General features: G+C 33.5%; 2 long non-coding RNA genes across 2 annotated transcripts in view; both read right to left on the minus strand.

The window, feature by feature from the left end:
• The window catches only part of LOC127735432 (uncharacterized), a 115418-nt gene that overhangs the window by 34480 nt on the left and 61463 nt on the right, over positions 1–19475 (minus strand). The window lies entirely within an intron of this gene.
• LOC127735428 (uncharacterized) lies at positions 287–11705 on the minus strand. The gene is made up of 6 exons (XR_007998413.1): positions 10503–11705; positions 9091–9180; positions 7691–7787; positions 4188–4268; positions 3134–3168; positions 287–331 (listed from the first exon to the last, which is right to left on the minus strand). It is a non-coding gene; the product is annotated as an uncharacterized LOC127735428 (long non-coding RNA).

Here is a 19475-nt window from a genome sequence, read left to right on the forward strand (position 1 = left end):
CCATGTTTAAGATTTTTTTATATATTTATACATAAATTATATTCAAAAGTAAGACTTTTAAAGAGGCAGTATATGCAGAAATAGCATTTTTCTTGAAAGAAATCAAACCTATCAACATATTTGTTTGTGCAAATGTAAATACATGTAATGCCTCTTTAAACTTAATTTAAAATTCAAGTCTGTTGTCAGATTGAAAATGGTGACAATAATGTATACAAAAATATTGTTATTTACTGTATCCAATTAAAAAAAAATATCATCTATTATACACTACCAAATGCTCATCACAGAAACTCCCCTGTTCCTCAACAGCATTTTCTTTATTTGGTATCTAATAAAAAGAAAAAGCAAATTATATTGAAATTGACCACTCACACTACATATATGATGTATTTAAAAATAAATGGGGATCGAATGTGTCCATGGGACACAGATGGACACAGATGATGCCCCCGCTTGCACATCATATAAAGTTATAAAGGGACATAACTGAAGAACGGTAAAAGTGAACCATTTGGTTGAGGTAAACTAAAGTTAGAGAACAGAAGCCAATTAACTTTGGGACGTACCGACGGACAAGGGTAAAACTTAATGACCCCTCCACTACGGTGGGCATAAAAAAAGAATTAAATGCTTGTTGATACCTGTATGTCCTTTTATTCCACGGGTTCAAATTCACTTTAGGCAAAGGAAGGTCCAGCCTGACCTTTGACCAATTATACTTAAGGTCAACCCGTCACGAGGGTAAAGAATGTGAGTAACCACATAAGTTCCCTTTCAGTATAGTTGCATATATTAAGATCATTTTAATACTAAATTTTCATATTTTTGCTCAATATGTTTTTGTAATTTTTTTAAACTGCAAATATATTAAAGTACATCGGGTGTAACTAACTACCAGTGGGAAGGTCCAAACCAGTAAATGGAAGGTCATGGACCTCGGACCAACACCAATTTGAACACCTGTTTTCTAGTGTATATAAATCTTCCCCAAGTTCAAATATAAATAACACCATACAGCAGAATTAAATCCAAATTAATTAAAGATGTTTGCTAGTCAGGTTTTTAAATTATTGTCAGATTTTGGAATTCCTCTAGTTCTGTCCATTTGAAAACCAAAATTTATTTTTGCCACTTCACTCATTTTTCTTTTCATAAATCTTTATTATGCCGGAGAGAAGCCATTTCTAAAAATCTTATCAAATTCTTGTAATTTTAGCATCCTAGCATTTTGTAATAGTGTTTGTGAAGTAAGATTTGTCAATGATAAAGATATCAAAATTCCAGAGAGAATTTTTCCCTGCAAATTTTCAATAGCTTATATCTCAAAAACAAGCATAAACAACACAGTCCTTTAAGTATTTTAGCTCTTTTAGTTGTGAGTGAGTGAGTGAGTGAGTTTATTAATCTCCTATCAATATTTACCACTGTTCTGAAAAGCTTGATATTTTGAAACTGAGTAGAAAACATCCTGCAGAGCTCCAGATAAGAATTCACAAATTGGGGTTTTTACCCACCATTTTTTTATGTAATTGGGTGATAAGGTTTTTTAATTGCATTATCAATTTCAATTCACCCCTCAAGCAAATATCAAATTGGGTTTTTCACCACCAAGCTCCTTAATGTATTGGGTTTTTTCATCAACACAATATTGAATATTTAGGCATGTTATAATCACATTATATCAACCCCATATGTGTTTCCATCTTAAGTGTGTTTCTTTCTTTGTATATGTGCTTAGCTGTTTTATTTGGTTTATTCACTGAGTAGACGAGCAATTGTACGTTTAATTTGTGTTCCGTTTTAAACGTTCTGTCAGTTTTGTATTTTCTCAAAACTTATGTAAACTGCAGCTGGTGTCACTAGTTGGACAGTAACTAATTGCCTTTCTCGATCCCATATGATCACCCTACAGTTTATAGTTGGGGTAGGTGTGGCTAAGTGTTTAGATTTTTATGTAATATATGTGAAATTTAGGTGCTGTAAGAAAGTTTTGCCAGTCCTTTCACCTATTTGCCAGATCTACTTTTTAATAAAAATAAGAAGTAGTTCCCAGATTTAAGATATACCCCAAAGACTTGAGATTTATAGGGTGGTTTAATGATGGAGACCACATTCAACTTAAATTTACAAATAATTCTGCAACATCAAGTAAATAAATGACAATGTTATATTGCACTTGCCAATAAGACAACTATCTTAAGCATCCAGAACAATTAGACCAAAACAAAGAAAGTGTCAGGCTGCATAATTTGACGTAAAAAACGGATATCTGTATTCATTCATCAACTAAAATGAAAAAAAATAATATATAAACTGTTTTTGTTTAATTCAATTTGCATAAATCTGGGTTAAGTTGTCCCTTATCAGAACTTTTGGTTTCCGATGCTTTCCAACTACATATCATGTCATAATTGATTTGGCCTTTCACTTTTTCCAACTGATTTCGTTTTTGACGAAACCCCGTGTTTATCGTTCTATAGCAATGTTCTCGTTAAGGTACGCAAACACGCCCGTGCGTTCAATGGACGCTTCCTAAAATCACTAGCTGAGTCTTGTTATCATCATAACTTTCCCTCAGCTATCAAAAAGAAGCCGAAAACATGCTTCTATTCAATATTTTTATCGGACATTTACTTTCGTTTTAATTCATTGTATGTTATGATAAATCCCGATCAATTCGAAAAAATATGACAGCATGTCACACGCTAATTGAATAAACGCCGAGAAGATCGAAATGTTTTCATAAACACGTGTACCTTTTGAGCAACGGAAAATTCCAACAGGGACCCATTACAGCTACTTGATGCAAGGCTCTATTTTAAGAACGAAAGGACATTTCCAATTATAAATATAATAAAAATAGATTTACGCGACGACTGTAATCAGATAAGGGTAAATAACGCAAACGATAGCGAATAAAAGCGTTAAGAACTCATGGTTTTGGCATATAATTGGGTTTTCCTATGAATTAATTGGGTTATTGAACCCTGCAGTAAGCAATTGCATTGGGTTTTTAATTATTTGTATTGAGTGATCACGCAAATACGCAGCTTATCTGGAGCTCTGCATCCTTTAAGTAATTTACCATATTGTCAAATGGTGTGATGTATTCTGAATGTATATAACTAACCTGAAATGACGAATCTCTGTCTGTCTGAATTCTGCCTACAAAATAAATGAAGGCATAAGAACATAAATTCTTATTTATTTTTTGCTTATAACAATCATATAATAGTGCACATTAAAGACCCATTGGTGGCCTTGGGCTGTTTTCTACTCTTTGGTTGAGTTGTTGTCTCTTTGACACATTACCCGTTTCCATTCTTTATTCTATGTTGATCATTTTATAAATGTGTCAAGCCTTAGAAAATTAAATCTATTTTCTCATGTTTATAGCATGTTGTCTATTTCTCACATTGAGAGATATTTCTTGAATTACACTGCAAGGAGTGAATAAAAAATTGCATGAATATGATTGACTGGGAAATGATGGTGTAACATTCCAATTGGTTATATGATAAAAAGTACATGTATCCATAGTTACCTATTCAATTGTGTAATACACGCTTTCTTTTTTTCAAATGTCATGTACGGTACACACTTTTTAAATATTTACAAGCATTTTCTTAAGTGATAGTTATTGGTTATGAGTTGTTTTTCGGTTTAACGTCCTTAAGTCCTTGAGTTCTTTGAATCGCTAATCTATCAAATGTTTCATTTTTGTTTTGGGAAGATGCCGAGTGTTTGAATGAAGGCTGTAGTTTCATGTAATATATGACATTATCAATCAAACCTTTTTTTATTTTTCTAGTATGGCCAAAATAACATGATCTATCAAAAAGTCTTTTTTTAAGCACATCACTGGACAAACAGGACAATTAAAGGTGCTCTGCAACAATAATCACCATGAATTTAATTAAATGATCAACTATTGCATATATCCCATATCTCTGAACACAAAAAAGTTTCCTACTACGATGGCTTCAGTGAAAGTGGAAATATTAACACACATCTCTGAATACAAAAAAGTTTCATACTACGATGGCTTAAATTGGTGAAAGTGGAAATATATACCAAGAATAGCATTAAACAAGAACTCTGAACTAAAAAAATAACATACTTTAATATGTAATGCTTTGCATTATGAATTGGGCAGAAATGTTTAAAATAAATAAAATGTGTACCTTTTCTTCTTTCTTCATCACAGACATTTTCTTCGTAGGCTGCATTGATATGGGTTCAAGCAGTTGCTTTTTTATGTGAGTCTATATTAAGTTAAAACAATCTATTACTATAAATCAGATTTTTCAGCATTAAGACAATAGTTTATGAGCAAACTATGATAATTGATGCTGAAGAACATTTTAATATTATCAAACCTGAAGTTAATATTACATAGTTAAATAAATGCATTCAAGATACATTGTAATGTAGTCCAAATATATTCTTTATATGATTTTGTCTTTTGGTTTTGAAGTAACACTATTAATGGATGGAAATGCAGAGATCTGATATTTATGCAGTTCAATATATATATTTATATATATCAGCACAAGTCATTAAATATATGTTAGACTCAGATTGACGTCCGGTCTCTAATCGACGTCCAAATTTGACGTCACGTTCTAAAATCAGTGTCCAATATTTTAACCCTCTAATTGACGTCCAATGTGACGTTATGAATCACAAAAACGACGTCTGATCGATGAGAGTCTCCTCTCATCGCGATGTCTATAAATTTCATTGAATCATTTATTTTTAAATTGATCTTTGTTTATATTATCTGTATCTTTTTGTCTTTTTGTGAAAAAAAATGAAAACAACACGTTATAAATTTAATGCGTCCGAAGCGCTTTTCTTGATTTACCTTCATCAAAAACTAGTAGCTTACCGAAACAATTACTGTTTGCTTTTATTGGTATCAAAACTAGAAGCTCTCAAGAGCCTGTTTCGCTCACCTGATTCTACTTTGGTTTTGGAAATCATGTTAAAATGGATTAAAATCATAACAGATACCCTAATAATGAGTGAGGCCAAATTTGGTTTAATATTGGCCCTGTAATTTAATAAAAAATCCTGGTGGCCATCTTGAACAGTAAATCAGCAACAAAGTAGCAAGACTTCATCAGCACCTCATAAGAAACATTTATGCCATGTTTGGTTTCATTCCATTCAGTGCACCTCTAGAAGAAGCATTTGTATGTATTTCCAATAGGGTCTTATGTCAAAGGAAGTCCCACCGCTGGCGGCCATCGTGGATGAAGGATCAACTTCAAAGTAACAACACTTAGTCGGCACCTCATAAGGAACATTCATGCCATGTTTGGTTTCAATCCATTCAGTGGTTCTCTAAAAGAAGACATTTGTATGTATTGTCCATAGGGTCCTTTGTTAAACACTGTTCCCAGCTGGTGGCCATCTTGGATCATGGATCGGCTTCAAAGTAACAACACTTGGTCAGCACTTCATAAGGAACATTCATGTCATGTTTGGTTTCATTCCATTCAGTGGTTCTCTAAAAGAAGTGGTTCTTTAAAAGAAGACATTTGTATGTATTTCCCATAGGGTCCAATGTTAAACTAAGTCCCCCGCTGGCGGCCATCTTGGATGATGGATCAACACTTGGTCAGCACCTCATAAGGAACATTCATGCCATGTTTGGTTTCATTCCATTCAGTGGTTCTCTAAAAGAAGACATTTGTAAATATTTCCCATAGGGTCCTATGTTAAACTAAGTCCCCCGCAGGCGGCCATCTTGGATTATGGATCGGCTTCAAAGTAGCAACACTTGGTCAGCACCTCATAAGGAACATTCATGCCATGTTTGGTTTCATTCCATTCAGTGGTTCTCTAAAAGAAGACATTTGTATGTATTTCCCATAGGGTCCTATGTTAAACTAAGTCCCCAGCTGGTGGCCATCTTGGATGATGGATCGGCTTCAAAGTAACAACACTTGGTCAGCACTTCATAAGGAACATTCATGTCATGTTTGGTTTCATTCCATTCAGTGGTTCTCTAAAAGAAGTGGTTCTTTAAAGAAGACATTTGTATGTATTTCCCATAGGGTCCAATGTTAAACTAAGTCCCCCGCTGGCGGCCATCTTGGATGATGGATCAACACTTGGTCAGCACCTCATAAGGAACATTCAAGCCATATTTGGTTTCATTCCATTCAGTGGTTCTCTAAAAGAAGACATTTGTAAATATTTCCCATAGGGTCCTATGTTAAACTAAGTCCCCCGCAGGCGGCCATCTTGGATTATGGATCGGCTTCAATTTAGCAACACTTGGTCAGCACCTCATAAGGAACATTCATGCTATGTTTGGTTTCATTCCATTCAGTGGTTCTCTAAAAGAAGACATTTGTATGTATTTCCCATAGGGTCCTATGTTAAACTAAGTCCCCCGCTGCGGCCATCTTGGATGATGGATCGGCTTCAAAGTAACAACACTTGGTCAGCACCTCATAAGAAACATTCATGCCATGTTTGGTTTCATTCCATTCAGTGCACCTCTAGAAGAAGCATTTGTATGTATTTCCAATAGGGTCTTATGTCAAAGGAAGTCCCACCGCTGGTGGCCATCGTGGATGAAGGATCAACTTCAAAGTAACAACACTTAGTCGGCACCTCATAAGGAACATTCATGCCATGTTTGGTTTCATTCCATTCAGTGGTTCTCTAAAAGAAGACATTTGTAAATATTTCCCATAGGGTCCTATGTTAAACTAAGTCCCCCGCAGGCGGCCATCTTGGATTATGGATTGGCTTCAAAGTAGCAACACTTGGTCAGCACCTCATAAGGAACATTCATGCCATGTTTGGTTTCATTCCATTCAGTGGTTCTCTAAAAGAAGACATTTGTATGTATTTCCCATAGGGTCCTATGTTAAACTAAGTCCCCCGCTGCGGCCATCTTGGATGATGGATCGGCTTCAAAGTAACAACACTTGGTCAGCACCTCATAAGAAACATTCATGCCATGTTTGGTTTCATTCCATTCTGTGGTTCTCTAGAAGAAGTTCAAAATGTAAAAAGTTAACGACGACGACCGACGCCAAGTGATGAGAAAAGCTCACTTGGTCCTTCGGGCCAGGTGAGCTAATAAAAGGACAAATTTGACATCAGAAAATGACAATAAGACGATCACAGACATCATTATTACTTTTACATGTACATGCATAATAATATTTTGGTGAAAGACCTTCATATTCTTGACCTACGTTGTTGTTTCTTTTATTGTTCATATAAACAAATAAATGTGGGTATACATTGTACGACAATGAGACAACAACCCAAAGACAAAGATAATCAAAAGATATCTAGAGGGCAGTACATTTATACAGACTCAAACAATAGAAAGAATAAAAACGTACGGCAAATTGTTGAAAAGTATTATAATTTGGTTATATTTTTCAACAACCGTTTTGAGTTATAGGTTCAACCCACCTTTGATAAAGATGAGATTTCACTGCGACATGTCCATAAAACGGACGTCAATTAGAGAAGCCAAAAAATGGACGTGGATTTGAGAACAACAAAAAAGACGTCGATTAGAGGGACATAAAATTGGTCGTCGATTTGGAACGTTATTTTATTGTGACGTCAGATTTGGACGTCGATTTGAGGAACGGACATCAATTAGAGACTGGACGTCGATCTGAGTCTTACATATATACAACAATACCTGATAAAAACTATGTTCCAGTAAAGCTTTGTTTGGTAGGACTACAGCCACATCCTCTGTGACCCCAAATACTAGATCACTTGTCTTTACCCTGTATCTATTAAAAATGCACTATATTAAATATGAAATGAAATGAAAGTAACTAAAAAATTAAACAGTCTTAAACTAAAAGAAAAGGGATTTCAGTAGTTGTACAATCATTAAGTAATATTGTTGGTAGGTTTTAATTTTTTTCAGCTCATGTGTAAGTGAGTCCACTTCAAAATTATATCAATGGCCATTCATTATCTCTTTTTAGTTTTTTTTTGTATCAGTGCTGTATCAAATAGACACAATTCATAATCTCTCCATGCATTATAGTGACCAAAGCATAATACCGTGCATGATGATTAGGTCAATTGCCTTGTTTCTAACGATCTTATTATTCTTTAAATACGGTTTTACTAAAAAAAGCTATAAAACCAGGTTAAATCCATAATTTCCTTCATAAAAAATGCCTGTACCAAGTCAGGAATATGACAGTTGTTTTCTGATTCGCTTCATGTATTTGAGCTTTTGATTTTGCCATTTGATAACAGACTTTACATTTTGATTTTTCCTCTGAGTTCAGTATTTATGTTACTTTACTTTTTACATGTAACTTGCATATCTATCTTATCTAAATATCATTTAATTCCTCTTGAAAGAAGATGTATCATATGTAATAGGGCCATGTTTCTAGACGTTTAAAACAATAACAGCATGCATTCTTGTAAGAGATTTACCAGGAAAAAGTACAAACGGGTTCAGAAATACACATTTTAAGGTTTAATGGCAAAATAATTATCATTCTTATGTAGGTATCTTAAAATAAATATGTAGTTCCAACTCAAACACCTTTGTATTTTTTTTCTGCAGAAGCCCTTTGTAAAATTGTTAACAAATAAAATAATGCATAGTGGAGCAAAACAAAAGATAAACAAATAAAGAGTAATGCAACAATGACCAACCCTGTTTCATAAGTGCCACTTCTTCATCTGTGAGACTACATTAAGAATTAAGAATTTTAAGTTTTATTTTTTGGGGATTAATTATTTAACATTTGATATTTATGAATAAAAAATACAGCATTTATTTTCCATCATAGATTTTATAAACACTTTATTTTGGAAAATGTATATAACATTTATCATGCATGTACCTGGTATAAAACGAAAAGAAAATTTTGATTTCATTCATGTCAATGTTGGATTTATCAGCCAAATAAAAAAAAACATTAAATGTACAAAATACTATCTGATGTTCTGCTATGTTCTCCGGCCATCATTTATGGTATAATATTATTAATGACTATATATATATATATATATACTATTATAAATGGCCATTTGTAGTCATACTATTCAAAATAATATGCTAACTGTTTTTTCTTTTTTTCTACCAATCTCAACTGAAGACACACTCCTCCTTTTAAATGTAGGGACTCCAATTGATTTCTTCATTTCCATACACTGTTATCAAAATTAAAAAAAAAATAACTTTATTAACCAATAACAAAAAATATGATATTTTTTAAAATATTAGCTTTTATTTTTGTGATATATGTACACTTCACATAAAAACTGCATTTACAAATATAAAATGTGTGTAACCTGAATAAACTAGCACTTTGAGTCAACTCACACAAGGAAATCCCCCATCCAGCACTGCTATTTTTATATTTATTATAAATCTTTATTGCAATTAAGTTAAAAGTCGAGTTGCTTGAAAACGGGGAAAACTTTTTTAATTTTTTGGTGTACCTCTTTAACATTTTTGAATGATGATTCCTTATAGAATTGTATAACAGTATTGTTGATTCTTTGTTACAAAAATGTAATCTCTACACAAAGTATGGTTATTTTCTGAAGAAACAGATAGCCTTTTGAAATACTGTGGATTCATTATTATTCGTTGGATACCAATTTCTGTGGATTTCGTGGGTACAGGTAAACCACGAAATTAAATGTTCAACGAATAACATATTTTCAATAAGGGTTTATGAAGACTTTTGCAAAACCACGAAATCAAATATCCACGAAAATGCAAGTTTTTCCGCAATCCACGAAAATTGGTACCCACGAAAATAAGTGAATCCACAGTACAGCAGATGGCTTGTAGTTTAATTATTATTAAATTTCACAGCCAGCACCGTCATATTAAACGTAAAGGGAGATAGTAACTAAACTATAGTACATATATGTAAAAGACCCTTTCTGCAAATTTCGTTAAAGAGTGGGCTCTTTGGGGCAGCTGTAGAGGCAATATTTGTTCGGGCAATTTCCAAGTATATTTCATTTGTCTACATGATTTATTTTCTTACGCTTGATTTGTTCAGTACAGTATACATTTTGTCTTGTATCTACAGTGTATCCTGTTTTATTTTAGAAAATGAACAATGTGTCACTCTCATGAAAGAATTTTAAGCGTGCATGACTTTCCAACATATAGACTATTATAAATAAGTATCGCATAACTTTTTCAAATCCTGCAATCAAAATACCGGGACCCTTTCTCATGCAGTGTATAACTAAGTTCGAGTACATCTACATGTATGCTGTTTATTAAATGTAAAGTAAATCTGAAAATTCTGTTTAAAAAATCAGACGACACGACCGTTTAAATATGTGACTGTTTATATATATATAATTCTTAAGAAATAGGAGAAATATAATATTTTTGTTTATGTATCTCCCAAAACTTTGTTTGTAGGGTGTATAAAAACAAAAAGTGACAGACATTCCTCCGGCATATTTTCCATTCATTCTTATAATATTAGACATTATTTTCATACCTTAATATCAAACGTGGTTTTAGTTTGGTCTGACCTGTTGCATGCACAGGAAGTCTCACCACTTCAGCATAGGTCATCTTTGATGAACTAGATGCTGTATGAGATGGTGAAGTTGCAACCCCAGTTATGCACAGTGTTCTAATGGGGGCTTCCATCAATTCCATTGGTACAACTTGCTTCAGGTTGGAATTCCCTAGAATTAAAATGCTTCTCAACCTTTTCTGAAGTTTGTAAATCATATCTAAATAAATAAAATAGGTATACAACAGTTTGTCGGATCCACCACAGATTTGGCAATTTTTTCCATTTAATAATAAAGGAGCATAAATACATGTAACTCAAGAACGGTTACAGTGACGGGAGTCAAATTCAAACTTGATCTGTGTTTTGTGGTAATAAGTAGTGTATAAGTTTTATAACATTTGTTGGGACAAACTAAAGTTAGAGACAAGAAAAGAAAGATTCAGCAATTTTTGCGTTAATAAAGGGGCATAACTCACGAACGGTCAAAGTGATGCCACTCAAATTCGAATAAATTGATCTGTGTTCTGTGAAAAAAATAATTGAGTGCAAATAAAGTAAGAAAATGGAAACCAATTTCTGTACAGACAGACATATAAATGGATGGACATCATGACAACAGTAAAAGTTAATGCCCCTTCGACTAGCAGTTGGGCATAACAAAAAAGTTATAATTATATTATTCATTCTGTCTTGGGATTCAGTTAATTTTCCAGATATTTTTTTTAACTTCAATCTATTTATATAGTTTGATTGGTGATTCATTCAGTGGTAAAATAATAAAAAAATCACACCAGATACATCATCTAATACAGGAATAGATAATTGTCACTAAATACTTGTGGCAAACTATTTTTTTTTAGACCAGATACATTATCCAATACGAAAATAGATTGTCACTAAATACTTAGCTCTGTAGAGAACAGATATAACGTAACAGTACCCAAATTGCACTGAGTACACAAATTGCACATATTCAACAAAAACAGCTGTGGAAATCTTACAAGTTTTCTTTAAGAATAAACACTTAGTATTTTTATGATTTGACATTACACATGTCTTTTAACATAGCTGAATATATTTAAATATACACAAAACGTTCACAGTAAATATCAACAGATGAAGCTTTCACTGGAAAAAGTAAATCTACGGAATCGTCGTCATGCGAAGTTCTCAAAAAGTCATCATAACTTATTAAATGGATAGTAAGCATGGACTAATGTCAAATTGTTCTAAATATTTGAAGAAATGGAACAAAACATCTAGCTGTTATTCAATTCTTAAGGATGTGAGTTAAAGCATGGTCGGCTGGTCGATGCAATTTGGGTACTCCACGTAATGGAATCCTGGATCGTTTGGAGGTCGGTTCATACTCATTTTTCAATGATTCAATATGGATTCAAAATTAAATAGGTGTAACTATATAGTAAACAAGTATACATCTACAAAATAAACACATATTGGAAACTTTTGTCTGCATCATAAAAAAACGTAGGTGAAAAAACTGTCAAAATAGGTGCAATTTGGGTACCGTCATGTTAGTTCTTAAACGTCTTCTCTAATGAAGAATTTGTGCGCTAGCAGGTCCATGTATCTGTATCTTTATATTTTCTGCCAATCTGTATCTTGTTATATAGCTTCTGCCAATGTAGGCACACCTCTTCCGAGTAGTGTATTTAACAACATGAATAAAAATATCTTCCACCACCTGTACGAACTGTGACGCCCGTATATGACACGGAAACCAGGCGTAAAAATCATACTTTATCCGGGCGTCATTGCAGTGTTTAAGGAATGCATGTCCAGGCGTCAACCAGGCGTAAACCAGGCGGAAACCAAGCGTAACTGAGGCGGAAACCAGGCGTAAAATTAGGCGTAATATTTAAATGAGTACGCCTGGTCCAGAGAAAACCAGGCGTAATATGCAAATGAGTACGCCTGGTCAATAAATAAACCAGGCGTAATATCCTTACGTAATACTACACTTATTTCAAATCAGTGTATTACCCTAGCTGTGTTCTTTTGTGTATTCAATACAAACTTCTGTACTGTTGCTTTAATTTCTCATTGTTTGACATAAAACAGGAAATATTAACCATTGAAGAAGCTAATATAGAAATAAATACATTTTAGACAGACACTGCCACTGGCTCAAATAAGTTTAAAGTTTAAATAAGAATTATGACAATTAATTTTTCTTGAAATAAAACTTAAGCATTTTAATTAACTAAGTTTTTTATAAATTAATGTCCTTTAAAATATAATATTGATAATACTGCAATTTAACTTCATGTAAAAGATTTTAATGTTATTATCCAAGGTTAAAGGTTTTGGGATTTCAAAATTACTGTTAGAACTTAAAACTTAATAACTTAGGTTATACTCACATAATTATTATTTACCATGTTTTACTTTCCATTTTTTCACAATTTTTATTAATCAATTTGATTCCATATTTCCAATTTCAAATTCTTTCAAAAAGCACAAAACAAGCTAATTATCCCTGAACATATGAAGCTGCCATAAGTCCAACTCTTGCAAACTAAAACCAAAGAGCCAAATTTTGAAAAAATTCCCATGATCCTTTAAACAAAGCATTATGGGTATTATGACTTAAGCCATACCAACAGTTTTACGCCCGTAAGAAAATTTACGCCTTGCTTATTTCAATTTACGCCAGGTTTACCACTTTTTTCTACGCCCGTAAGGACTAGAAATTTACGTTTCCTGCTCCCTTACGCCTGGATCTAGACACGTAAGTACCACTTACGCCTGGTTTACGCCTTATTTCCAGGCGTAATACGCCTTATAATTTCATACGGGCAATATCACTGTACATTATTTACATTCTTGACGATAAAATTGGGCTTCTACCAACTTCTACCAATACGCGGCCACCATCAATAAGTTGATTATTTTGCCACTTTTTGGATGCGCATTTAAAATTTAGACGAATAAATAAATATTGAATTGATTTGAATTTGTGCTATACATCATATATACAGTGAATTTAAAAACATCTTGGCTTGATCTAGTTCATCTCATGCAGGTAAGTCTTGAAGCATTCAAGACTACCTGTATTGGTGGCAGTATGTGGTAGGGCATTCCAGTCTCGTATCGTCCTTGGGTAAAAAGATTCCTTCCGCACTTCGGTCCTACAAGATGGTACTTGATATCCATTTGTATTGATGTTTCTGGATAGCCTATCTGGTGGAATGAGAGTATTACTGGTGTCAACTTTGACCATCCCGTTGGCAAGTTTATACATTATTGTAAGCCTTGATGTTCTCCTCGGCTTAATGTCAATTTAGACTGCATCAACACTTTAAATACTTTAAAATCTAAAATATCTATCTAAAGATATCACTGTTTAAGAGTAGACATCAATTAATCACTTAAGGGTTTATATAAAGTTATTATCTACTTCTACTTCAATATAGGCACACCTTCAGTATGATGCCATTTGATGGTGCTTTCAGTTTGGCAAGCCGCAATCCCGATAAAGGTTTTTTTTTCTACACCGAACAAATTTTATTTGTTAATTCTAGAATTTGATTGCACTTTTGTGTAAATATGACAATCTTGCAATAGGTACTAATATTAGCTGCCTGTTTTTTTTTTATATATAGCGTATTTCAAAAGAGAGAAAAAAAGAAACTTTGTTTTTGTTTACCTTTTCTACCTCACACGTAGAGAGCTAAAATAAAATATAAAACGGAATCAAAATCGGAATTCTTCCGGAGTAATCTCGTTTAATCAATCAATTTTTTAAATAAAATCTTTTTACACGTTGGCGTTTATGTTATTTTCTCACTTTTGCAAGCATTTTATACACCGTTCAAGTTAATGTCTTTAATGAAATTGAAGGATACGGCGTTGCAAACAGCACTGTATGTAAAACCGAGTACATCTGGAAAACTTGTGTCGACTCGTTTAACATTTTCTAAAAATGATTTCATTACCCTCAATATCATTACCAGCTGATTACTATGACCAATCTGAATGTCATGTGGATATTTCTGTTTTGTTTCTTCTTTCAATGCTGTCTGTGCCGGACTAGTTGACGTTACTTCCTGAGTTGTGACGCCGATATTTCTAAGTCACGGCTTATCATTTTTTACCCGAAAAGGATCAGACAGCAAAGCCCTTCTTTTACCTCTTCTCGTGTATTGTGTGACTGATTTGGAAAATTTTCCTTATGAAAATCATGTTGGTGCCATTCAACACGCCATTTTCTTTGAATCAAAAAACCCTTGTCATGATTTTTGATGTCCCCGAATTGAACATATTTTGTTATAACTACCAGCAGGTGACATCTATACTGTACAGTATAAAAGTATACTGTTGTTAGTGTTACTAGCAGACTAATTTTACTAATAGATTCCCACTAATAGTGGCTAATATTGCAGGATCGGGTGGTAGTTGATGTTAGTATCAATCTGATCTATGTCATTTAGGGCATTAAACCACACAGCTTCGACCTCAGCAGTAGGATCAAGTGGAAGGACAGCGGCACGGCGTACTAGTTGATGAATGTTGTTGTCTTCCTTGTATTGAACCTGAAGACCTGTTTCTTGAGCTTTTCTCCAGATGCATTGTGTGTAGTGGAAAACACAGTCTTTTGCGTTGATGCCAGGAAATAAAGAATATAAAGCTGTATTTCGGATGGCGACTTCATAGTCCAGGAAGATAGTGGTAGGCTGAAGTTGTAGTTGGTGTTGGTGGCATACATCTTTGAGTAAAATCAGGAACCTTGTGTATACTAGTTCGCTCTTGGCTACATTGCGCCGTCAACCATTGCGTGAAATGTGTGAAGTTGGGAGAATAGGCTCGGACAGGAGTAAAATGTACCAAAGAAACATATAACAAATAGACAGCGTATTATTTTTTTTTAAATAATATTATACCTGAGACTACTATAACACACTATGTGTTATAGTAGTCTCAGATTATACTTAATATACTTAAACAGTGTAAGAAATATGTTTTCTCTTAAAAAATACTGGTAAATCCTAGGTGGATTTTTAATAAATTATTTATCAAAACATCTATTGTTATTTGCATGTGGGAATAGAAGGAATAATGATTTTTAAAGGAAGACACCCCTTCCCGTACTAAGTCACAATATTATTTACAGTAAAAGCCGAAGGTGATGGTATCTTTAAGATTAGTATTGTTAAGCCCTGTTTGTCAGCAAAACATGGCATCAGATTTTTTTCCCAACTGATTGATTTTTTAATGAAAGAAATAAAAATAATTAACAAAAATGTCAACATCAGTGTATATAATGTGCGAATCCTGAAATACCATTTTCACTGTATCCGCTATGAATTTCTGATGTAGAATGATAAATAAACAGACGACAAATTCATGATTTTTGAATAAAATACGAAAAAATATATGATATGTACTGTTTTTATAAATTCATGATATAGGTAAGAGATGCGAATGGGGTTTTCATCACGCCTACAGCCATCCAGGTGTAAAATTGATACACACATAGATAAATATTAAGAATAGTTTACGAACAGAGCGTGCAAGAGATTTAAAAGCAACAGTTAAGTTACATTTGCAGAAAAATGTACCTTTTAACATTATTATTAATGTTGTATAACTTAAAACAGGTTTTATTGCTTAGTTTTTGATATTGAATTAAATTCCACTATAGATGTTTTCGTTATGCGAGTCATGTTTACTGTCGAATAATGATACTTGACTTTCATTTTCACTGTAGGGCGATTCATTTCTATTGTATATGCGATGCATTTTCACAGAAGGAAATTAATTAATTTTCATCATATAAAGTCTTAATTCAGCCGATTCTCTGACAAAATGTATGAAGTCAGATGGACTGATTATATATGCATACTTTGTGGGTCCTATTAGGCTAATATTTTCACCAAAGACTAATTGGCGTCCTGTTCAGTTAAGTATGCAATATTTATGAAAACAAAGTGTTGTTCCTGACAGCATTGTGTATTATTTATATTACATGAACACCCTGTGAATATTTTTAAATAGACAGGTCTGTGAATTACTTGTAAACATCGCGAAACAAACATTATGTGTAACTCAAACTTGATTCAACTACACCATGGCAAAAAGCGAAGCGCGAAAAAAAAAATCTGACTCAGGCAAAAAACCATAACCCCCCCTCCCCTATAAGTTAAATGGTTGCTCCCTTAGCAAATATCCAAATTCGGGACAGTTATCAATCCGTGTACTGAATTCAATCATTGTCGCATTGTTTCCTACTGTACCGTACTGTTTAATCAGCTTTGTTAGCCGGCATGACATAAAAACGGTCTATAAAAGAATTCAACTTTATATATAACTAATATAGGACAATGGTGTTGATTTAAAAAAAAAACCATTACAGGCCCTTTTGTTTTCCAAATAATTGATATTACAAATAAGTAATAAGTTCCAGGTCGACGGGTTCAAACAGAAAGATTTTGAAAGCAGAGAAGACCGTGCATCTTATAAACAGCATGACTTTATCAGATGACATACGAGTACTAAAAATCCAGGCTAAAAATAAGGCTTATTTATTATTAGATACTCTAATTCAGTCACGGAACCACGATGTCCCGGGTGTTTTCTAGTTTCAATAGAAACAGCAGATCTTTTACTAACGAACGGTGCAGAATTATAACGAAATCACGCAACGAACGTACAGGAAAAAAAATCGACGAACGGTACACAACGCACAACGTCCGGAATCAACCATACGTTGGTAATACCCGTGTATATTAAAGTAAGCATCTACGAATAGCTTGCATTTCAAATTGTAAATATCATCAATATTAAAGTCATTAAAAGACTATTTTCAGTTGTCACATGTCGAATTATGATATAAAACAACAATGAAAATTCATCGCTTCTCCAAAAATACCACATCAGAAATGATCGCACTTACAGTGATAATTCATCGCATTTATAGTTAAAATGAATCGCATTCAGCAATCAATATTATGGATTATGCTGCTTTAATTACACTTTTTTGGACTTTAATCCTGTTATTATACATTAATAAATTACATTCTAATGAAATTGTGTTAAAAAATACTTTCAAATCATTTATTTTGTATTTTCAAAATGTAAATACACACAGTTTTTCCCATCATCCTTTATTCTACAGTATTCAGACATACTCGCACACGACAGTGAAAATGAACTAACTGGATTCGCACTTTATATACATTGAACATTATAGACAAGATACAAGTATAAGTAGTTTACTAATAGGATCACATTGTTCACCCTTTCTCCAATCTAAGGATTTTATTTGAGGACCTACCATCAGGTTTACGAAGGGTGCAGATAAGTCCGCTGTAAAATAGATTCCCTTTCATGACAGTAAACTTGAATCTGTTTTAAAGGAGGTAGTAAATTAAATTATAAAGACGGATTCACACACTAGTTACTTCAAGGAGTCTGAATCGCTCAACGTACATATATACATATATATGTTCAGTCGTATACTTTTCTTACAAAAATAAGAAGATGTGGTATGATTTCCAAAGAGAAAACTCTCCACCAAAGACCAAACGACATAGAAGCAATTTAGTTAGCAACTGTAGGTAATCGTACGATCATCAACAATGAGCAAAACCCGTAACGCATAGTAAGCTATAAAAGGCCCCGAAATGGCAAATGCTAACAATTCAAACTAGAAAACTAACAGCCTGATTACAAAACAATAAACGAAAAACAAATATGATATACAGCAAACAAACGACAACCACTGAATTACAGGCTCCTGACTTTTGACAGGGCCATACAGAACGTGGCATGGTTTAACATTTTTGCGGGTGCATCAATCATCAAGTATGATGCTCTCTATCTATCTTTGTTTCTTTGAGAGAGTAAAAAATAAAATGCTTCGCTGAGCGCAGCTGGATACGACCGCAGAGGTCCAACCCTGAACAGTTGGGACAAAAATGGACACAATATTCGCGCTTGATGCAAGTCTGAATTTGGATTGTAATTAAATATTTGACACATAATAGGTTTTTGCTTTTGTGCAATACACTATGCTATTGCGAATTGACCCCCCCCTAAAAAAAAATTTACACCCCCTTTTTTTTTTGCTTTTGTGAAATATACTATGCTGTTGCGTATTGACCTCCCACTCTCAAAAAAAAATTTTGTTACCCCCCCCCCCCCCCCCCTTTTTTGCAAAAAAAAATATTATTTGAAGGAATTTTCTTTTTAAAATCTGAAATGAAAAAAAAATTGCCCCCCACAATTTCTTTTTTACCCCCTCCCCCCTATTTTTTTTTTCACCCCTCCCCCCTTCCCTTTTAAAAAAAAAATTCTTTCCCTCAAGATATGGTCATAATCTCAATTCAAATTTCTCCAATGGAGTTTGCAACCATAATTACCAATTTAAATACATCATAAAAGTCTTAAAATAGAAAATGACATACATAATCATTGCTAAAATTAATATTCCTTTAATAGTAACTTCTAAGAATAAATTGACTGCTAATCACCTCAAGACAATACAAAATTTCTTTCTACATAATTTCAAAGCAGTGTAAGGGAGGTAATCCAAACATACACAACATTGTACTTTAAATGTGTTTGGATTACCTCCCTTACACTGCTTTTAAATTGTCCATTAGCAGGAAACCTTTGTTTTTCCCCCCTAATTCCTAAACGGTTTGAGCCATAACCCCCCAAAGTCAATCCTAACCATCCCTTTCTGGTATGAAAACTTGTGGTATAATTTCAGAGAGATTCATACACCGTTCCACAAGTTATTGTCTGGAAACTAGAAAAATGCTTATTTGGGCCTTTTTTGGCCCCTAATTCCTAAACTGTTAGGACCATAACCCCCAAAATCAATCCCAACCTTCCTTTTGTGGTTATAAACCTTGTGTTTAAATTTCATAGATTTCTATTTACTTATACTAAAGTTATTGTCTGGAAACCAAATGTCTTCAG

The sequence above is a fragment of the Mytilus californianus genome, unplaced genomic scaffold (assembly GCF_021869535.1).
Source record: "Mytilus californianus isolate M0D057914Y unplaced genomic scaffold, xbMytCali1.0.p SCAF_3, whole genome shotgun sequence".
In the NCBI taxonomy this organism is placed as follows: domain Eukaryota; kingdom Metazoa; phylum Mollusca; class Bivalvia; order Mytilida; family Mytilidae; genus Mytilus; species Mytilus californianus.